General features: G+C 40.5%; 2 pseudogenes; both read left to right on the top strand.

Annotated features, from left to right (window-relative positions):
- The window catches only part of Gm9683 (predicted gene 9683), a 66,618-nt pseudogene extending 64,837 nt beyond the window's left edge, over nt 1–1,781 (top strand).
- Nucleotides 19,755–21,446, top strand: Gm5846 (predicted gene 5846; annotated as a pseudogene).

Raw genomic sequence — 23,943 nt, 5'->3', positions numbered from 1 at the left:
AAATTGGACATAGTACTACTGGAGGATCCCGCAGTACCTCTCCTGGGCATATATCTAGAAGTTGTCCCAACCGGTAAGTAGGACACATGCTCCACTATGTTCATAGCAGCCTTATTTATAATAGCCAGAAGTTGGAAAGAACCCAGATGCCCCTCAACAGAGGAATGGATACAAAAAATGTGGTACGTTTACATAATGGAATACTACTCAGCTATTAAAAAGACTGGATTTATGAAATTCCTAGGCAAATGGTTAGACCTGGAGGGCATGATCCTGAGTGAGGTAACACAATCACAAAAGAACTCAAATGATTTGAACTCACTGAAAAGTGGATATTAGCCCAGAAACTTAGTATACCTGAGATATAAAAGACAATTTGTAAAACACATGAAACTGAAGAAGAACGAAGACAAAATTGTGGACACTTTGCCCCTTCTTAGAATTGGAAACAATCACTCATGGAAGGAGTTACAGAGACAAAGTTTGAGACAAAAGGATGGACCATCTAGAGACTGCCATATTCAGGGATCCATCCCATAATTAGCCTCCAAACAATGACACCATTGCATACACTAACAAGTGTTTGCTGAAAGGACCCTGATATAGCTGTCTCTTGTGAGACTAGGCTGGGGCCTAGCAAACACATAAGTGGATGCTCACAGTCAGCTATTGGATGGATCACAGGACCCCCAATGGAGAAGCTAGAGAAAATACCCAAGGAGCTAAAGGGATCTGCAACCCTATAGGTGGAACCACAATATGAACTAACCAGTACCCCAGAGCTCTTGACTCTAGCTGCATATGTATCAAAAGATGGCCTAGTCGGCCATCACTCTAAAGAGAGGCCCATTGGATGCACAAACTTTATATGCCCCAGTACAGGGGAATGCCAGAGCCAAAAAGTGGGAATGTGTGGGTAGGGAAGTGGGGGGCGGGGAGGGTATGGGGGACTTTAGGGATAATATTGAAAATGTAATAGAGGAAAATACGTAATAAAAAATATTTTTAAAAAAAGAGAGAAATCCAGTACAACAACACAAGTATACAAGTATTCCAGAACATTACTTGTTTTATTTCTCACCTTTCTTCTCATGGTCCATAAATCATGTAGGATATCTTGGATATGAAATTATTTTTAAAAAGATCACTTAGAAACAATTATTTGATTTAAAAATCCATTATACACATTTCAAGTTTAAATCATGTGCCAACAATCTTTGTTATCCTTTTACAAAAACACTTATGTTTGATTCATTTCATTTGAGAGATAATCTTGCCAAATGCTTATCATTTGGTAGAAATATTAAGTTGCACAGGATCGACTAGAACACATATGTGAAGAATCATAAAGAGGATAAAATATAACTGATTTAACTGGTAATACTATTCAAAAATCAGAAATATTGTTAACTCAAGTAATTCTTTGTATAGATTTCAGAAAATATACTGAAAAACTAGCCTTATCTGAAGTGGGGTCAATCTATCATCTGAGAATATTTGTGTAACAATGACACTTTAATATTTCATTTAGCTAAGGACAATGGAACACCTTCAACATATAACTTTCCACAAGTAAATTTCTTCATGACTGATAACAGTTCTGGCCATATAATTTCTGTGTTCCCTTCTACCTCCCCCTTAACCGTACCAGAAGAGATTATTACAGGAAACAACTTCAGTTTTATATTTAACCATACTATTTGTTACAAATAGTTTCATTCACTATATTTATTTTATTTTGTGTATTAAACATTTTATCTACCATAATAAATGGCATTAAATTATGTTATTGCTTAGATTCCAATGTGTCTGACTGATGATTCTCCATTGTCTTTGGAAAGTGGCATTTTCAATATTCTCCTCCACTTCTGTTACTCAGCTACCTGCATTCATGAAACAGAACCACTAGAATCAATTTATTATTTTTTACTTCCAAACTTCAATTAAAATGGCATTCTAAGTACTGCTTAATAAATGAAAGTTAGGGGGCAGGGGGTTAATTGTCCAAATTCTTCCAAGTTCTCACCATAAAATAGTCCCCATGGCTAAGAGTTAACTATTTAGTAGTACAATAAAACGAGACTCACTCATATGCATTGTAGCAACACTTAAAAAATGATATTCCTATTTTTGTGAAAAGGTGCTCTAGAAAATTATTTACATTAGGAAAAAACAGCTTACTTTTTGAGAGCCCAGGAAATCATCATACAGCAGTTCTGATGTGAAGGAGGTTGTAGCTACTGAAACCATTCACTTAGGTGAGAAGCAGAGGATGGCAAATGTTCATATTCAGTGAACTGCTTCTTTTTATACATTCCAAGAATCATGAAAGGATTAGTACACGTCAGTTACTTAAGCATAGACAGAAAGTAATAACATTAATTATACCCTCAGAGTTGTGTCTAGTATCCTTTGTTAGAGATAGTTCTAAATAATATCCCATTAGTGATCAACATTAGTCATCACAATGATAAAATTAGAGGTGAATCACAGTTTTAAGAATATATGAATGTTCAAAGTCCTTATGAATCAGAGAAATACAAATCAAAGCAACCCTGAGATTATACATTACACACATCAGAATGACTAAGATCAAAACCTCAGGTGACAGCAAATATTGGTGAGAATGTACAAAAGAGGAACATTCCTCCAATGCTGGTAGGATTGCAAACTGGTACAATCACTCTAGAAATTATTCTGGAAGTTCCTCAGAAATTTGGAAATAAATATCCTTAAAGACCCAGCAATATCACTTTAAGGAATAAAGCCAAATTATGCCCCACCATGCCACAGGAGCGCATGTCCCACTATGTTCATAGTGGCTGTGTTTGTGATAGCCAGAAACTGGAAACAACCCAGATGTCCCATGACAGAAGAATAGATATAGAAAAGCTTCATTTGCACAATGGAACACTACACAGCTATTAAGAACGAGGACATCGTGAGGTTTTGAGGCAAACGGATAGAACTAGAAAATATCATCCTGAGTGAGGTAACTCACACCCAAAAGACATGCACAGTATGTACTCAATAAGTGGATATTAGTACACACACACACACACACACACACACACACACACACACACACACACACGCGCGCGCACCCAAAAAAAGAAAAGAAAAGAAAACTCAAGATACAGTCCCCAGAACTCAAGAAGATAAACAATCTGAAGGGCCCAAGTAAGGACAGCTTAGTCTAATTTGGGAGGGAAAAGAAAGCAATCAGAAGGGGGAAGGAGTTACCTGGGAGGGAAAGTGGACATGTGGGGTGTTGGAGGCAAAAGGTGATGTGGTATTGGGCAACAGAAAAGGAATGAAGCCCTGAGGACCAGAAGAAAGAGGGAAAACAGGCAACCTCTGGAATTAGGAGGTTGGGGGGACCCTCCAGAATGTACCAGAGACCTGAAAGTTGACAAACATTCATGACTCAAAGGGAGGGACCTCAGATAAAATTCCTACCATGGTGAGAGGAAACTGTCAGCAGAAAGACTGCATCAGGTGAGGCATGGGTTTACCATCCCATGGTCAAAATGCTGACCCATAATTGTTCCTGTCTGAAACAACTGCAGGGACGAAAATGGAGAGTAGCCTGAGGAAAAGAAGGTCCAGAGAGAGGCTCAAAGTGGAATCTAGCTCAAGGGGAGTCCCCAAGGCCTGACATTATCAATGAAGCTATGGATCGTTCACAAAATGGGACCTATCATGACTGTACTCCAGAATACCCAACAAGTAGCTGAAAGAATCAGATACAGATATTTTCACCCATCCAACGAAAAGAAGCTGAGGAATCCTGTGGCTGAATCAGAGAAAAGCTGGAAGAAGCTGAGGAGAAGGGTAACCCTGTAGGAGGACCATCAGTCTCAATTAACCTGTACCCTGAGATCTCTCAAACACTGAACCACCAACCAGGCAGCATACACTAGCTGATATGAGACCTTCTGGGGGAATTAAAAGTGGTAGGGGAAAGAGGGGGGAGGGAGGATAACCCATGCCTGGCCAGATTTCCTCCTATGCTCTGGGTAGGTTGATGTGTGGGAGGGCTGCCAGATGCTTTCCACTCAACCCTGGGTGGGCATCTAAGTCACTGATGCAACTCAACAGGGGGTGGACAAGGGGCAGCCACCCCCCCCAGGCTGGGGCCCTGGGGTTATGGGGAGAGGTTCCCATGCAGGTGAGAATAAGCGCAGCAGGCCTTAGTGAACAGACACAATCTGTGGTTTAGAGCTTTATTATAGAAAGTCAGAGAGAAAGGAGAGACGGTAGAAAGAGAGAGAGAGAAAGAGAGAGAGGGAGAGAGAGAGAGAGAGAGAGAGAGAGAGAGAGAGAGAGAGAGAGAGAGAGAGAGAGAGAGATGGCCATGGCCAAGAGGAGGGAAGGGGCAGAGAGAGAGAAAGAGGAAAGGATGGAGAGTAAGAAAGAGAGAGTAAGAGGGAGTAAGAGCAAGAGAGAGTGAGGAGAGCTAGAGGAGAGAGTAAGAAAATGAGAGAAGAGAGAGAGGAGAAGAGATAGGAGAATAAGCATAAGGAGAGTAAGAGGAGTATGAGAGCGAGGTGGGGCCAAGCAGTCGCTTGTATGGTATGCTGTTATCTTTACTGTTACTAGGTAACTGGGGAGGAGTTTAGCCTGAAGGTCAGAAGCTCGGTACATTGGCTATGTGACTAAAAGTCATGCTTCTCCCGTGGAAGCTGTAGGGGGCAGTAACTTCGACAGAAGCCAGAGTCTAGGGGACATGAGAGAACTCCTTCCATTCCATGTAGGTGAATTATCACAACAGGGTCCCGGGGTTCAACATCTCAGCTCGACTGGAGACCAGACTGTCTATGTATAGCCCAATGCCCCACAACTCACCTTCTGTTTCTATAAGAAAAGGGGGGGGTGGAGTCACTGATGTGACTGTGTCATTTGTGGTGAAAATTTAGTGTGGAATGGAAGTATCAGAAGAAAACATATAGCCTTGAGAAGTAGCACAACAAAGCCAGAGTAGTAAGGAGGGTTAATGTTAAGAGTTGAGAAGGTAAGAGATTGTACAATCAATTAATTGTTTCATGGGTAGTACAATTTGAGGGTAATATCATCAGTTTTGAACAGCAATTAATTAATCTAGATGGACATTGTGTTTTCCTATCATGCAACTTTCCCCAAAGTTCAGCAGCCTTTTGGCTTTGGCAAGAGAGTTCATCTGTAGCTGGAAGGTCCCAAATCTGTCTTCTGTGGGGGTTCAGTGCTTGCCTCAGGACTCTTCAGTCAGATGAGGTTAATGGAGGAAGGCAGCTTTTGATGTCTGTAGGTCTAAGGAGATGGTACTGTCTCAGGAGGATCTGTAGCAGCAGGTCCTATGTGGAGATAAACCTATAGAGCAATTGTAACAGAGGAGCAAAACACCAGCAGTGTATGTTTCCATAGGGTGGATAGCAAAATTTATGCTTGCAATGGTTTGCTTAGGAGCACATCATGGTCTGTTTTGGATGGCTGAGAAAGAAAATATGTTAATTGTGTATCTGGGGTAGGCAGATAACAGTTGTCTGTAAAAGGAAACTGGTTATTAATTAAGGATTGGATGAGTTTGAACCTTAAAGTAAATCTTAAACAAGTTGAAAAAAATTTGGACATATATCATGAATACTAGAGAGAAAAATAAGCATTTAGATAAAGAAGCAAGACAATTTTGGGTTCAAAAGCATGAATCAGGTGTTCCTGTAGGGGGAGCACAGCTTTGACACCAGGTCCCAGGGTTCAACATCTCAGCTCGACTAGAGACCAAACTGTCTGTATATAGCCCGATGCCTCGCAGCCCTGCACACATATACAGCAGAGGACTGCTGGGTCTGGGTTCAACCAGAGAAGATGAACCTAAACCTCAAGTGACTGGAGATCCCAGGAAGTGTAGAGGTCTGATGGGATGGGGGGTTGAGGTCGGTGGGGACATCCTTGTAGAGACAGGGTTTGGGGAGGAGGTATGGGAAGTGGAACAGTTGGAGTCTGGACCAGGAGGGGAGTAAAATCTGGAGTGTAAAAATAAATAAATAAATAAATAAATAAATAAATAAATAAATAAATAAATAAATAAATAAATAAATACTAAATGTCCTGAAATGATAAGACAGTGTCTAAAGCGATTGGTGTCTAAAGCCATTGAAATACATGTTTTTTTGACAGGACTTAGGGTCATCTAAACTTAAATTAGTAATCAAACAAAGCTGGTTATTATCTAAACTAGAAGCTTCTTACCTGGAGATGGGATTTGCAGGTCAGAATTAACAGATATTCATGGCATGTTGTTCAGTAGTGAACAACACAGAGATCATACACATTTGCACATGCATCATGTATACTCAGAAACCCACATAGCTATACCATATATTTGTTGTAGTATCTCTCTTCATAAACTGAGAAGTTTATCTCAATTTCAAGCATTCTTTGTTCACACTTTGTCTTCCTAAAAGGGAGTCTACAATTCAAATTTGTGATACAGAAATTGTAGAGAAAACCCCCAGTAAAGAAATTCATAACTACCATTTGATATCTATGACCTGCCTAAACTCCCTTTAACATAGATTCTAAATGTTTTTATTCTTACTAATATATTAAATTGTTATTGAAAATTGAATTCTAGCAGTGTGAGCTCCCTTTCCTCCCTTCGGTTCATTGCACGCATCCCACTCTCAAACTCATTGTTTCAAGATTTTTATATGTGTGTGTATATCTTTGTTTGTAGCTTTAAAAAAATGAATACAACTAGAACCCACCTTTTTGTGTTTATGGTTTTCAAGGTGAACAGTTTGTATTGGACAATCCATTAGAGTATTACTTGTAGAAAAGGCTAATGTTCTGCCTGTCATCTTTAGTTGCCTATAATTTTTGGCATGTTAATTATGAGCACTGCATTAACATTGCATTGATATTGCCATCATTATGGTTTTGCATCCATTTTTCTGAGATTTCAAAACAGCCTTTCAGGTAGACAGGCTCTTAGTCTTTATAACCCCACTTCTGCAATGTTCCCTGAGGTATAGACACTTGCTATGATGTACATGTATTTGTTGGTGCTGGGTTTTCCACAATCTACTGATCTCTTCATTGTGTCCAGTTTTGGTGTTCTATGATGGTCTCCATTTCCTGTACAAAGAGGCTGCTTTGGTGAGGGTTGAAGGCTTCACTTATTTGTGGGTATAAGAATAATATTTAGAATGTTGCTCTAAAGAATTGAGCTGATCTAGAAAATAAGTTGTGATGGTTTATATATCCTTGGATCAGGGAGTGGCACCATCTGGAGGTGTGACCTTGTTGGAATAGGTGTGACCTGGTTGGAATGGGTGTGTCACTGTGGGTGTGGGCATAAGATCCTCACCCTATTTGCCTGGAAGTCAGTCTTCTACTAGCAGCCTTTGGATGAAGACTAGAACTCTCAGCTCTACCTGTGCCATGCCTGCCTGGATACTGCCATGCACTCACCTTGATGATAATGGACTGAACCTCTGAATCTGTAAGCCAGCTCCAATTAAATGTTGTTTTATTAAGACTTGCCTTGGTCATGGTGTCTATTCACAGCAGTAAAACCCTAACTAAGACAGAAGTGTGATAAATTTTTAGAACCATGGCCTCACTAGGTCTATAAATGTGATTAGATTTATGCACCAACCATGATTTCAATTCTGTTGAGAGGAATCCTTCCTATTGTTCAACTATAGTCTGAAATGTAAAGAGTTGAAATTTCTATTAATAAAAAAGTGTTTACCTGTTAAATGTCATACTGCACTGAGTTAAGTAAAGAATGTGTTAACCAGTTACTGTCCTGTTTCTACAAGGATAATTATCATTGAATCACCCAGCATTTCCTTACAGTATCTGCTGCCCATCATCTAGTATCCTGTGAACTATTTTGGAAAGAACAGTTGACTGTGTTCATCTTTGACCATACTCAAGAGACTATTGTTTCATACAGGACTTGTAAACTACCAGGCACAATATTGCAACCAAAGGAGACCAAGGGGATACAAATTGGAAATGAGGAAGTCAAAGTATCTTTTATTGAAGATTAGTACACATAAGTGAGCCTAAAACTTCCATGAGAAAACTCATATGGCTTGTAACCTCAACAAGTGGTAGCATATAAAATTAACACAAATAATGAATATTCATATTGTGTAAAAATTACAAATTTACTGAGAAGTAAATCAGGGAAATACCACCATTCACAATGACCTTAAAAATCATACAATATCTTCAGCATATCTCTAACCAAGAAGTGAAAGACTTACATGATTAAAAAAATCTTAAAGAAATTGGTGAAGATATTAGATAATAAAATGATTCTCATGTGCCCATTAATAAGTAAGATAAAGATAGTAAACAAAGACTGTCCTAAAATACTATTTTGTTTCTCTCATTTTTCAACCTGATATAATTTCAAACATTTTTGATATGGCTAGGAGAAACAATATTACAAAAGTGATATTTTTGTAACCCCCATTCCTCCCAGTCTTCTGCCATGTTCCTTTAGCCTTAACCATAAAGCCTCACCAACTTGACTGCCAAAACTCTGAGTGAACAAAACAATACCAACCAACATGAAAAACTAAATTGGGTCTGAAACTTACACAAAGCAACAATTGCAACTGCATCCTAAACAATTGAATGCAAGTGTCTCTAAAACAAGTTTGTTTCTTGGATGCTGGAGAATAATGGAGCCCGTTTTCTTATTTAAACTGTCAGTCTGTATATTTTTATTTGTGTAAGTGAGACTATTAATGCTTACTGTTATAAAGAGCAGTATGTATGGGTCTGTTATTTTGTTTTTGCCATATACTTTTCCCTCTCCTATGATGAATGAGTACAGGGTTATTTATCATATCTATCCTCTTGAGAATGTACCTTGTCTTCAGACTGATGTTTCCCTTTTGTAGACCTAGATTGGTAAAAAGAAATGGTTTAATGTTGATTATACTGTGTAATGTTTCTCCTCTTTTGTTGATATGAATGATACTTTTGCTTCTTATTGTAGTCTACTCTGGTGTCTGCGTTCTTTGACAACAGAGACAACATCAGTCCAGGCCCATCTGTATTTAAGAATATCCATTTAAAAATCAGGTGTTGTTCTAATGGGTCAGTCTTTATATGTGACTTTGTCATTTTTACTCATATCTTTTAGTATTTTTATTTCTCTGTACATGTAATCTTTAATTAGTATGTGTCTACTTGATGTTCTATATGCTTTTAGTAATTTAACAGATATCTCTTTCCTATTTGGGAGAAATTGTTTTCAGATAAATCATATACAATGGGTCAATTCATTGTGTTCAGTATAGTCAGTAAAAACTAAGAATAATCTAAGATCTCCCCCTTTGAGTCCTGAGAGTCTCTCACCTCTCAGGTTTCTGGTACATTCTGGAGGTCTCCCCCAACTTCCAACTCTCAAGTTGGCCTGTTTCCATTCTTTTTGCTAGCCCTCACAGCTTCAGTCCAGTTCCCCACACCCAATACCTAATCATGTTCACCTCTTCCCCTCCCAGTCCCCTTGCTCAAACAGGTCCCTACCCCATCCTATGATTGCTTTCTTCTCTCTCCAAAGTGGGATTGAGGGATCCTCACTTGGGCCCTTCAGCTTGTTAGCCTTCTTGAGTTCTGTTTATTGTATCCTGGGTATTCTATACTTTTTTAAATATCCACTTTCAGGACACAAAGAGTTTGATCTTAGATAGAATGCTCTACTGTGTGGGAAAGGGAACTTGTTGATCCCACTTCCAGTAGAAAGACAGGGCATCAAGTGGAGGGATAGGCATGTCATCCCACAGTCAAAAAATTTGATCTAGAATAATTCCTGTCTGAAACAACTGCAGTGACAAAAATGAAGAAAAGCCTGAGGAAAAGGATGTCTAGTGACAGGGTCAAATTGGGATCCAGTCCAAGGGAGGCCACAAGGCCTGATATTATTACCCATGCTATGATGTGCTCATAAAAATGGGCCTATCATAACTGTCCTTTGAAAGATCCAACATGAAAGAGTCAGATGCAGATATTTACTCCCAAACAATAGAAAGAAGCAGATAATCCTGGTGGTTGAACTAGGGAAAAGCTGGAAGGAACTGAAGAGGGCAACTCTATAGGAAGACCAGTAGTCTCAAGTCTGGACCCTAGAGATCTCTCAGACACTGAGCCACCAACCAGGCAGTATACACTATCTGATATGAGGCCCCAAACACATATACAGCAGAGGATTCCCAAGTCTGGACTCAGTCAGAGAAGATGCTCCTAACCCTCAAGAGACTTGAGGCTTCCGGGAGTGGAGATGCCTGTTGTAGTAGAGGTGGCATCATCTCCCACTTGGCGATGGGGGACAAGGAGGAGGTATGGGATGTGGAACACTCAGAGGGTAGACTGGGAGAGGGATAAATTCTGGAGTATAAAAAAATTAGATAACAACAATAATAATAATAAAACTAAGACTAAGACACTATAAGAAAGAATCAAAATATTAAACTATACAGATTAACAGATTGCAACAAATAATTTCATGGCAGCTTGCTGTTTTCAAATAGAATATCATCTTTGTTACTTAGGAGTACCTCCAATTTCTAATTTTCTGTCTCATTTTTAAAATTTCTGGGTTTAGACATAGGCATTTGGCAACTCTAGAGGATTACAAAACAAATGCAAGGAAAGAAGCAAAAATGAAAATTATGTATATATAGATAGTCATCATTAAGCAATTAAAATGATATATACTAAATATGATGGAAATTGTTAAGCTCTCCCTCTCTCTCTCCTCTCACATGTTCTGCCAAGGGAGAGCTGATTTGCAGGGAGTGTTCTAACTCCTGGGCTCAGAGGTGAGGTGGCCATTTCCTTTCTGGTGACTATCTAAGGTGGGACCAGTAAGGAGCCCACAGGGTACAGGAGCAGCTGGGTCAGGGTCTTTCCCACCTCCATCTGCACCCAGGAGTTGGGGCAGTTCGGCAACCCTCTGTGCATGGGTCCTGCCAGGGGAGAGTTGGTCCCCAGGAGTGCTGACACAGATTTGCAGACCCACAGGAGGGACAAGCTCCAGCCGGAGATAGCAAAACCAGTTAACACCAGAGATAACCATATGGAGAAAGGCAAGCACAAGAAACTTATCAACAGAAACCAAGGCTACATAGCATCACCAGAACCCAGCTCTCCTACAATAGCAAGTCCTGTAAACCCCAACACACTGGAAAAGCAAGATTTGGATTTAAAATCTCATCTCATGATGCTGATAGAGGATCTTAAGAAGAACATAAATAACTCCCTTAAAGAAATACAGGAGAACATAGGTAAGCAGGTAGAAGCCCTTAAATTGGAAACAGAAAAATCCCTTAAAGAATTACAGGAAAACACAACCAAACAGGTAAGGGAATTGAAAAAAAAATGCCGGATCTAAAAATGGATATAGAAACAATAAAGAAATCACAAAGGGAGACAACTTTGGAGATAGAAAGCCTAGGAAATAGGTCAGAAGTAGTAGATGTGAGCATCAACAACAGAATACAAGAGATAGTAGAAAGAATCTCAGGTGCAGATGATACCATAGAAACATTAACAAAACAGTAGAAGAAAATGCAAAATGCAAAAAGCTCCTAACCCCAAACGTCCAGGAAATCCAGGACAAAATGAAAAGACCAAACCTAAGGATAATAGGTATAGAAGAGAGTGAAGATTCCCAATTTAAAGGGCCAGTAAATATCTTCAACAAAGTTATAGAAGAAACCTTATCTAATCTAAAGAAAGAGATGCCCATGAACATACAAGAAGCCTAGAGAACCCCAAATAAATTGTACAAGAAAAGAAATTCCCCCTGTCACATAATAATCAAAATAGCAAATGCACAAAGCAAAGAAAGAATATTAAAAGCAGTAAGTGATAAAGGTCAGTGTAAAGGCAGACCTATCAGAATTACACCAGACTTCTTGCCAGAGACTATGAAAGCCAGAAGATACTGGACAGATGTTATACAGACCATAAGAGAACACAAATGTCAGGCCAGGCTACTATATGCAGCAAAACTATCAATTACAATAGATGGAGAAACCAAGATATTCCATGACAAAACCAAATTTACACAATATCTTTCCACAGATCCATTCCTTCAAAGGATAAGAAAGGGAAAACTCAAATACAAGGTGGGAAACTACACCCTAGAAATAGTAAGAAAGTATTCTTTTAACAAAGCAGAAAGAAAGCCACGTAAATATAATTCCACTTGTAACAACAAAAATACAGGAAGCAAATATCACTTTTCCTTAATATCTCTTTTTAAAATTTTTATTAGATATTTTCTTTATTTACATTTTAAATGTTATCCCATTTCCTAGTTTCCCCTCTGAAAGTCCCCTATTCCCTTTCTCTCTCCCTACTCCCCAACTCACCCTCTCCCATTCATCGTCCTTGTATTCACCTGTACTGGAGGATAGAGCCTTCACAGGACCAAGAGCCTCCCCTCCCATTGATGACCTATTACGCCATCCTCTGCTACATATACAGCTAAAGTCACAAGTTCCACCATGTGTTTCCTTTGAATGGTGGTATACTTCCAAGAAGCTCTGGGGGTACTGGTTAGTTCATATTAATGTTCCTCCTATGGGGCTTCAGACCCCTATAGCTCCCTGGGTACTTTCTCTAGCTCTTTCATTGGGAACCATGTGTTCTGTCCAATGGATGGCTTTCAGCATCCACTTCTGTATTTGCCAGGCACTGGCAAAACCTCACAGGAGACAGCTACATCAGGCTCTGTCAGCAGGACCTTGTTGGTATCGGGTTAGTGTCCGGGTTTGGTAGTTGTTTATGGGATGGATCCCCAAGTGGGGCACTCTCTGGATGGTTATTCCTTCAGGCTCTGCTTGGAACTTTGTCTCTGTAACTCCTTCCATGCATATTTTGTTCCCTCTTCTAAAAAAGGATTCAGAGCTTCTGCAATAATATCCACTTCTCAGTGAGTGAATATCATGTGTGTTCTTTTGTGATTGGGTTACCACACTCAAGATTATATCCTCCAGATCCATTCACTTGTCTAAGAATTTCATAAATTCATTCTTTTTAATAGCTGAGTAGTACTCCATTGTGTACATGTACCACATTTTCTGTATCAATTCCTCTGTTGAGGGACATCTGGGTTCTTTCAAGCTCCTGGCTATTATAAATAAGGCTGCTATTAACATAGTAGAGCATGTGTCCTTCTTACACGTTGGAGCATCTTCTGGGTATTTGCCCAGGAGTGGTATTGCTGGATCTTCTGGTAGAACTATGTCCAATTTTGTAAGAAACCGCCAAACTAATTTCCAGAGTGGTTGTACCAGCTTGCAGTCCCACCAGCAATTGAGGTGTTTTCCTCTATCTCCACATCCTTGCCAGCATCTGCTGTCACCTGAGTTTTTGATCTTAGCCATTCTGACTGGGGTGAGATGGAATCTCAGGGTTGTTTTGATTTGCATTTCCCTACATTAAGGATGTTGAACATTTTTTCAGGTGCTTTTCAGCCATTGGGTATTCCTCAGTTGAGAATTCTTTTCTTAGTTTTGTACTTAATTTTTTTAATAGAGTTATTTAGTTTTCTGGAGTCCATCTTCTTGAGTTCTTTATATATATTTGATATTACCTCATTATCAGATTTAGGATTAGTAAAGATCTTTTCCCAATCTGTTGGTTGCCTTTTGGTCTTCTTGACAGTGTCCTTTGCCTTTTTATGAAGCTTTGCAATTTTATGAGGTTCCATTTGTCAAGTCTTTATCTTACAGCACAAGCCATTGATGTTCTGTTCAGAAATATTTCCCCTGTGCACATATCTTTGAGGCTTTCCACCACTTTCTCCTTTATAAGTTTCAGTGTCTCTGGTTTTATGTGGAGTTCTTTGATCCATTTAGACGTGAGCTTTGTACAAGTAGATGAGAATGGATCAATTTGCATTTTTCTACATGATAAACTCCAGTTGTGCCAGCACCATTGTTGAAAATGCTGTCTTTCTTCCACTGGATGGTTTTAGCTCCTTTGTCAAAGATCAAGTGACCATAGGCGTGTGGGTTCATTTCTAGGTCTTCAATTCTATTCCATTGATCTACCTGTCTGTCACTGTACCTTTACCATTCAGTTTTTATCACAATTGCTCTGGAGTACAGCTAGAGTTCAGACATGGTCATTCCCCCAGAGGTTCTTTTATTGTTGAGAACAGTTTTTCCTATCCTAGGTTTTTGTTATTCCAGATGAATTTGCAAATTGCCCTTTCTAATTCTCTGTGAAGAATTGAGCTGGAATTTTGATGGGGATTGCATGGAATCTGTAGATTGCTTGTTGCAAGATAACCAATTTTACTATATTGATCCTGCCAATCCATGAGCATGGGAGATCTTTCCAACTTCTGAGATCTTCAATTTATTTCTTCAGAGACTTGAAGATCTTTCTCTCTTTCTTTCTTTCTTTCTTTCTTTCCTTCTTTCTTTCTTTCTTTCTTTCTTTCTTTCTTTCTTTCTTTCTTTCTTTCTTTCTTTCTTTCTTTCTTTCTTTCTTTCTCTCTCTCTTTCTGTCTTTCTTTCTTTCTTCCTTCCTTTCTTTCTTTCTTTCTTTCTTTCTTTCTTTCTTTCTTTCTTTCTTTCTTTCTTTCTTTCTTTCTTTCTTTCTTTCTTTTTGGAAATGAGCAGCATGTTTATTTCCCCAGAGGTAAAAACCCCACAAAAAGAGAAACTGAACAAAAATTTGGTTTTGCTGAGGAAGAAATCAAAGCTGCAGCTGCTGGATTCTCCATCTTTTTTTTTTCCTCTGCTTTTGGTTACCTAATTCTTTGTTGTTGTTACTATTACTTATGCACACTGTACATCCCATTTACTGCCCCGCCCCCTCCCAGTCACCCCTTCCCACAATTCTTCCCCCTCCTCCTGCCCTTCCTGTCTGAGGAGGTGGGGACTCCCTGGTTGTTCCTCTACCCTGGCACTTCAAGCCTCTGTGACACACATACTCTCCCAATGAGGCCAGACAAGGGAGCCCAGCTAGAAAAACATATCCCACACACAGGCAACAGCTTTTGGGATAGTCCTCTCTCCAGTTGTTCAGGTTCCCTAATTCTTTATCCATAGTTTCTACTAACTTGTATCTCAGTGTATCTTTTCCCCCTTTTTCCTTTTTGTTCATGCAACTTCCCAGGAGAACTCTGAGTCATGTCATTCTATTTCTACCTTTTATACTTTGCAAAGAAATAGGACCTGATGGCTGAGATCCCAATGTTAAGACCAGATTTATAAGCCCTGGGAATGCAGCCATATTGCTTCTCCTCCCTATCTCCTCTCCTGGAAGACGAGTGCAGAAAGTCTTGCATCATGTGATACTTTAAAGGACTTCAGAAGAGAATTGTTGCTAGTTATTTCTAGAACTATGTTCTCTCTCTGTCCTCTTTCCATAGAACTTACCGTAGCTATTATCTAGTTAGTTAGCTTGGCTTGTATGGAACACTAAGAGATTTGAAATATACTCAAATGGAACCATGCATGCTAGTGTAAGCATTCTTGGAGGATGAAGTAGGATTACCATGAGTTCAAGGCTAGCCTGGGCTAAAAGGCCAGCCAAGTGATATAAAGTCAGAACATGACTTAGAAATAAAATATAATGGCCACAGAGTGAAATGGGAAAGGATTGGGTAGGAAGGCAGTAAAAATGGAAAGATTTCAATGCATCTATGTGGTATTTCCCTAGGCTGACAACTTGGCAGTCACCACGAAATCACATGAAGCCTATGCCATTTCATTCTCAAGAGTGACTGAGGTAGAGCACCTAACAGGTGGACTGGTGGCTTAGGCTTTGGTGGGAATTCCACTTTTCCTACTCAGCAGAGGTCTCTACGTTGGGAGACGAGTTCTATGGATGGCACTATGAGCTGTGTTGATAATGAATTATATTTCTGACACTAGAAAAGCCTATTTCTAATGGAAGGTTTCAAGCACGTACAGAAACACAAGCAGAGCTTGAGCCCTAGGTACAACCAGTCTTACGGAACTGCCAAGATGCTCCTGTTTGAGTTTTATCCCGGTGCATTTCTCCACTTCCAACATGATGTTGAAACAAGTCCTGATTATCACACCATTTTGGCCATAGATATTTCAGCAAGTCTCTGTGGGCCAGCATGTCATCTTATAAATAAAGTTTCCTTGAAGGCAGCCACACTAGTTTATTTTCCTACTACGATGGCTTGGCTCCTTCCCAGAGTCAGCTTAAAGCTTCACAAAATCCAAAATATTTCTCATTTTGTCCCTTAAGAAAATGTATATTGAGGCCTGCTTTAAACAAAAAGGATTGGAAAATTATTAATTAATTAAACAATAAAAATAATGGCATTTATTTCTTTTCTTTTCTCTTAATTAGGTATTTTCTTCATTTGCAATTCCAATGCTATCCCAAAAGTCCCCCATACCATCCCCCCAAACCCCACACTGCCCTATCCACCCACTCCCACTTCTTGGCCCTGGCGTTCCGCTGTACTGAGGCATATAAAGTTTGCAAGACCAATGGGCCTTTCTTTACACTGATGGCCAACTAGGCCATCTTCAGATACATATGCAGCTAGAGACACTAGCTCCGGGGGTGGGGGGAGAGGGTGTACTGGTTAGCTCATATCGTTGTTCCACCTATAGGGTTGCAGACCCCTTTAGCTCCTTGGGTACTTTCTCTAGTTCCTCCATTGGGGACCCTGTGTTCCATTCTATAGATGACTGTGAGCATCTACTTCAGTGTTTGCTAGGCCCCGGCCTAGCCTCACAAGAGACAGCTATATCAGGGTCCTTTCAACAAAATCTTGCTAGTGTGTGACTTGAAATTCTTGTGATACAGATATTTCACTTACTTAGAGTCGCACCAAGGTATTTTATGTTATTTATGACTATTTTGCCGGGTGTTATTTCTTTCTCAGCCTGTTTATCCTTTGTGTAGAGAAAGGCTACTGATTTCTTTTAGTTAATTTTATATCCAGCTACTGTACTAAAAATGTTTGTTAGGTTTAAGAGTTTTCTGGGGGAATTTTTAGGGTCACTTATATATACTATCTTATCATCTGCAAATAGTGATATTTTGACTTCTTCCTTACCAATTTATATTCCTTTGATCTCCTTTTGTTGTCTAATTACTCAGGCTAAGATTTCAAGTACTATATAGAATAGGTTTTGGAGAAAGTGGGCAGCCTTGTCTAGTCCCTGATTTTAGTGGGGTTGCTTCAAGTTTCTCTCCATTTACTTTGATGTTGGCTACTGGTTTGCTGTATATTGCTTTTATTATGTTTAGGTATGGGCCTTGAATTTCTGGTCTTTCCAAGACTTTTATCATGAATGGGTGTTGGATTTTGTCAAATGCTTTCTCAGCATCTAACGAGGTGATTATGTGGTTTTTGTCCTTGTGTTTGTTTATGTAGTAGGTTATGTTGATGTATTTCCGTATATTAAACCATCCCTGCATTCCTGGTATGAAGCCTACTTGATCATGATGGATGATCCTTTTGATGTGTTCTTAGATTCAGTTTGCAAGGAATTTATTGAGTATTTTTGCATCAGTATTCATATTGGAAATTGGTCTGAAGTGCTCTTTCTTTGTTGGGTTTTTATGTGGTTTAGGTATCAGAGTAATTGTGCCTTCAAAGAATGAATTGGGTAGAGTACCTTCTGTTTCTATTTTGTGGAATAGTTTGTGAAGAACTGGGATTAGATCTTCTTTGAAGGTCTGATAGAACTCTGCACTAAACCCGTCTGGTCCTGGGCTTTTATTGGCTGGGAGACTATTAATAACTGCTTCTATTTCTTTAGGGGATATGGGACTGTTTAGATGGTCAACTTGATCCTGATTCAACTTTGGTACCTGGTATCTGTCCAGAAATTTGTCCATTTCGTCCAGGTTTTCCAGTTTTGTTGAGTATGTCCTTTCGTAGTAGGATCTGATGATATTTTGGATTTCCTCAGGTTCTGTTGTTATGTCTCCTTTCTCATTTCTGATTTTGTTAATTAGGAGACTATCCCTGTATCCTCGTGTTAGTCTGGCTAAGAGATATTAAGGAAAAGTGCTTATTGCTTCCTGTTATATTTGTTGTTAGAGTTGGAGTTCTATTCTTGTGGCTGTCTTCTTTTATGTTTGTTGATGGATTACTTTCTTGCCTTTTCTAAGGCATAATTTCCATCCTTGCGTTGGAGTTTTCCCTTTATTATCCTTTGAAGGGGTGGATTCGTGGAATGATATTGTGTGAATTTGGTTTTGTCATAGAATACTTTGGTTTCTCCATCTATGGTAATTGATAATTTTTCTGGGTATAGACCTATCAGAATTATACCTGACTTCTCACCAGAGACTATGAAAGCCAGAAGATTCTGGGCAGATGTCATACAGACCCTAAGAGAACACAAATGTCAGCCCAGGCTACTATACCCAGTGAAACTCTCAATTACTAAAGATGGAGAAGCTAAGATATTCCATGTCAAAACCAAATTCACACAATATCTTTCCACAAATCCAGCTCTTCAAAGGATGATAAAAAGAAAACTTCAACACACTGAGGGAAACTAAGCTAAAGAAAAAGTAAGACAGTAATCTTTCAACAAACTTAAAGAAGATGAGCCACATGAACAGAATTCCTACTCAAACAACAAAGATAACTGGAAGCAAGAAGGACTTTTCCTTAATATCTCTTAATATCAATGGACTCAATTTCCAAATAAAAAGACATAGACTAACAGACTGATTATGTAAACAGTAACCAACATTTTGCTGCATACAAGAAACACACCTCAACAAAAAGACAGACACTACCTTAGAGTAAAGGGCTGGAAAACAATTTTCCAACAAATGGTCCTCGTAAACAAGCTAGACTAGCCATTTTAATGTTGAATAAAATTGACTTTCATCCAAAAGTTATCAAAAAAGATAAGGAGGGTCATTTCTCACTCATCAATGGTAAAATTTAACAAGATGAACACTCTTCTGACCATCTATGCTCCAAACTCAAGGGTATCCACGTTCATTAAAGAAACTTTGCTAAAACTCAAAGCACACATTACACCTCACACAATAATAGTGGGAGACTTCAACACCCCACTCTCATCAATGGACAGATAATGGAAACAGAAATTAAATAGAGACACAGTGAAACTAACAGAAGTTATGAAAAAAATGGATTTAACAGATATCTACAGTATATTTCATCCTAAAACAAAGGATATACCTGCTACATCCACTCCAGAAGTGACCCGCCTGACAGTCCTAAAAGCCTGGGCATGGTCCAGAGGCGAAAAGCTCATGGAAACTTAGTCTCCTGGAACCGTGGCATCCTCTATAATAAATGCTTCAATGACCTTGCTTTAGTTGCTAAACAGATCTGTGTTCTTTCCCTTACTATTGCTTTATTATAAGTGCCTCTAAGGATTGATTTTTGACATATAGCTAAGTTAGATTCCTCACCAGTCCTAGGAAGTCCTTGAGCCAACAATGGACTTTGAATTCAGTAAGAATGTTGCATATCAGTGACATTCAGATTTGACTCTAGTATTGTAAGAGAGATAGTGAAAGAAATCAGGCATTACTATTTACTACATAGAGTTAGAAATCTCAAGGCATGTTACACCCATATGCAGGAATTTCCTATTATCTAGGAAGAAGGAAGGTTGAGGTCAAAGGGGGAGCCAGAGTAGATACTTCGAACTATAGATAGCTGAGTTACACCCATACACAGGAATTTACAATGGCCTAGGGGGGAGGTGTACTATATAATAGACTAGAATAGGAACTATGGCGGCCGGAAGTAGCCAAAGCCAGCGGTGGAAGTAGCCAGAGCATGCGTGTGGTAAGGCGAGGCGAGAGCTGCACAGGGCCCTACGCGGCAGCCTAAGCATGTCGGACTTCGAGTTCAAGCGGCAGCTCAATGAGAATAAACAAGAACGGGACAAGGAGAATCAGCACAGGAAGCGTAGTCACAGTCGCTCTTGAAGCGAGATCTAAAGCGCAGGAGCAGGAGCCGAGAGCGGCGCAACCTGGAACAGCGCAGTGCCTCTCAGGGATAGGAGAGATGAAGCAAACCTTTGACCAGAGGCGCTAAAGAGGAGCACGGTGGATTGATTCGTTCTCCCCGCCATGAGAAGAAGAAGAAGGTGCATAAATACTGGGAAGTACCACCGCCTGGCTTTGAGCACATCACCTCAATGCAGTACAAGGCCATGGAAGCTGCGGGTCAGATTCCAGCCACTGCCCTTCTCCCGACCATGACTCCTGATGGTCTGGCTGTGACCCCCAACGCCAGTGCCTGTGGTTGGGAGCCAGATGACAAGACAGGCCAGACGTCTCTATGTGGGCAACATCCCTTTTGGCATTACTGAGGAGGCTATGATGGACTTCTTCAACGCCCAGATGTGCTTGGGGGGGGGGGTGACTCAGGCCCCTGGCAACCCAGTCTTGGCTGTGCAGATAAATCAAGACAAGAATTTTGCCTTTTTGGAGTTCCGGTCAGTGGATGAGATGACCCAGGCCATGGCCTTTGATGGCATCATCTTCCAGGGCCAGTCATTGAAGATCGAAGGCCTCATGACTATCAGCCATTGCCTGGCATGTCAGAGAACCCCTCTGTTTATGTGCCTGGAGTTGTATCCACTGTAGTCCCAGATTCTGCCCAAAAGCTGTTCATCGGGGGTTTGCCCAATTACCTACATGATGACCAGTTAAAAGAGCTGCTGACATCCTTTGGGCCTCTCAAGGCCTTCAACTTGGTTAAGGATAGTGCCACAGGGCTCTCCAAGGGCTATGCCTTCAGTGAGTATGTGGACATCAACGTCACAGATCAGGCCATTGCGGGGCTGAATGGGATGCAGCTAGGGGACAAGAAGCTGCTTGTCCAGAGGGCGAGTGTGGGAGCCAAGAATGCCACGCTGAGCACCATCAATCAGACACCTGTGACCCTTCAAGTGCCCGGCCTAATGAGCTCTCAGGTGCAGATGGGCGGTCACCCAACTGAGGTCCTGTGCCTCATGAACATGGTGCTGCCTGAGGAGCTGCTGGACGATGAGGAGTATGAGGAGATTGTAGAGGACGTACGAGACGAGTGCAGCAAGTATGGGTTGGTCAAATCCATTGAAATTCCCCGCCCTGTGGACTGCGTGGAGGTGCCTGGCTGTGGAAAGATCTTCGTGGAGTTCACCTCTGTGTTTGACTGTCAGAAAGCCCTGCAGGGTCTAACCGGTCGCAAGTTCGCCAACAGAGTGGTGGTCACAAAATACTGTGACCCTGATTCTTACCACCGTCGGGACTTCTGGTAGAGGTGGCTGGGGGAGGGTGGGGGCAGGGCTGGCTGGGGACTTTCCCCCTACCTGTCCCCTCCTCCTTTCCCCCCCTCTTGAAGAAGACAGGCAGAGGAGTGACAGCCGAATGACAGCCGGCAGCAACTGGAATGGCAGCAATTAAGGGGGGTGGGGGGTGGGGGGCTAGGGCAGGAATATCCCGTCCCGCGGGATTCAGTTATTCGTGGGTGCGAGGGGGACCGCAAACCTGGAAGGAAATGGGAGTAAAAGAAAGAAGAGTCCATCAATGTAATCCATTATATAAACAAACTCAAAGACAAAAACCACATGATCATCTCATTAGATGCTGAGAAAGCATTTGACAAGATCCAACACCCATTCATGATAAAAGTTCTGGAAAGATCAGGAATTCAAGGCCCATACCTAAACATGATAAAAGCAATCTACAGCAAACCAGTAGCCAACATCAAAGTAAATGGAGAGAAGCTGGAAGCAATCCCATTAAAATCAGGGACTAGACAAGGCTGCCCACTTTCTCCCTACCTTTCAACATAGTACTTGAAGTATTAGCCAGAGCAATTCGACAACAAAAGGAGATCAAGGGGATACAAATTGGAAAGGAGGAAGTCAAAATATCACTTTTTGCAGATGATATGATAGTATATATAAGTGACCCTAAAAATTCAACCAGAGAACTCCTAAACCTGATAAACAGCTTCTGTGAAGTAGCTGGATATAAAATTAACTCAAACAAGTCAATGGCCTTTCTGTACACAAAGAATAAACAGGCTGAGAAAGAAATTAGGGAAACAACACCCTTCTCAATAGTCACAAATAATATAAAATATCTCGGCGTGACTCTAACTAAGGAAGTGAAAGATCTGTATGATAAGAACTTCAAGTCTCTGAAGAAAGAAATTAAAGAAGATCTCAGAAGATGGAAAGATCTCCCATGCTCATGGATTGGCAGGATCAACATTGTAAAAATGGCTATCTTGCCAAAAGCAATCTACAGATTCAATGCAATCCCCATCAAAATTCCAACTCAATTCTTCAACGAATTAGAAGGAGCAATTTGCAAATTCATCTGGAATAACAAAAAACCTAGGATAGCAAAAACTCTTCTTAAGGATAAAAGAACCTCTGGTGGAATCACCATGCCTGACCTAAAGCTTTACTACAGAGCAATTGTGGTAAAAACTGCATGGTACTGGTATAGAGACAGACAAGTAGACCAATGGAATAGAATTGAAGACCCAGAAATGAACCCACACACCTATGGTCACTTGATCTTGGACAAGGGAGCTAAAACCATCCAGTGGAAGAAAGACAGCATTTTCAACAATTGGTGCTGGCACAACTGGTTGTTATCATGTAGAAGAATGCGAATCGATTCATACTTATCTTTTTGTACTAAGGTCAAATCTAAATGGATCAAAGAACTTCACATAAAACCAGAGACACTGAAACTTATAGAGGAGAAAGTGGGGAAAAGCCTTGAAGATATGGGCACAGGGGAAAAGTTCCTGAACAGAACAGCAATGGCTTGTGCTGTAAGATCGAGAATTGACAAATGGGACCTAATGAAACTCCAAAGTTTCTGCAAGGCAAAAGACACTGTCAATAAGACAAAGAGACCACCAACAGATTGGGAAAGGATCTTTACCTATCCTAAATCAGATAGGGGACTAATATCCAACATATATAAAGAACTCAAGAAGGTGGACTTCAGAAAATCAAATAACCCCATTAAAAAATGGGGCTCAGAACTGAACAAAGAATTCTCACCTGAGGAATACCGAATGGCATAGAAGCACCTGAAAAAATGTTCAACATCCTTAATCATCAGGGAAATGCAAATCAAAACAACCCTGAGATTCCACCTCACACCAGTCAGAATGTCTAAGATCAAAAATTCAGGTGACAGCAGATGCTGGCGAGGATGTGGAGAAAGAGGAACACTCCTCCATTGTTGGTGGGATTGCAGGCTTGTACAACCACTCTGGAAATCCGTCTGGCGGTTCCTCAGAAAATTGGACATAGTACTACCGGAGGATCCAGCAATACCTCTCTTGGGCATATATCCAGAAGATGCCCCAACTGGTAAGAAGGACACATGCTCCACTATGTTCATAGCAGCCTTATTTATAATAGCCAGAAGCTGGAAAGAACCCAGATGCCCCTCAACAGAGGAATGGATACAGAAAATGTGGTACATCTACACAATGGAGTACTACTCAGCTATTAAAAAGAATGAATTTATGAAATTCCTAGCCAAATGGATGGACCTGGAGGGCATCATCCTGAGTGAGGTAACACATTCACAAAGGAACTCACACAATATGTACTCACTGATAAGTGGATATTAGCCCAAAACCTAGGATACACAAGATATAAGATACAATTTCCTAAACACATGAAACTCAAGAAAAATGAAGACTGAAGTGTGGACACTATGCCCCTCCTTAGAAGTGGGAACAAAACACCCTTGGAAGGAGTTACAGAGACAAAGTTTGGAGCTGAGATGAAAGGATGGACCATGTAGAGACTGCCATATCCAGGGATCCACCCCATAATCAGCATCCAAACGCTGACACCATTGCATACACTAGCAAGATTTTATCGAAAGGACCCAGATGTAGCTGTCTCTTGTGAGACTATGCCGGGGCCTAGCAAACACAGAAGTGGATGC

This window comes from Mus musculus, chromosome 3 (genome assembly GCF_000001635.26).
Source record: "Mus musculus strain C57BL/6J chromosome 3, GRCm38.p6 C57BL/6J".
Classification (NCBI taxonomy): Eukaryota; Metazoa; Chordata; class Mammalia; order Rodentia; family Muridae; genus Mus; species Mus musculus.
The sequence above is the reverse complement of the archived record's forward strand: the minus strand, read 5'-3'. Positions and strand labels throughout refer to the sequence as shown.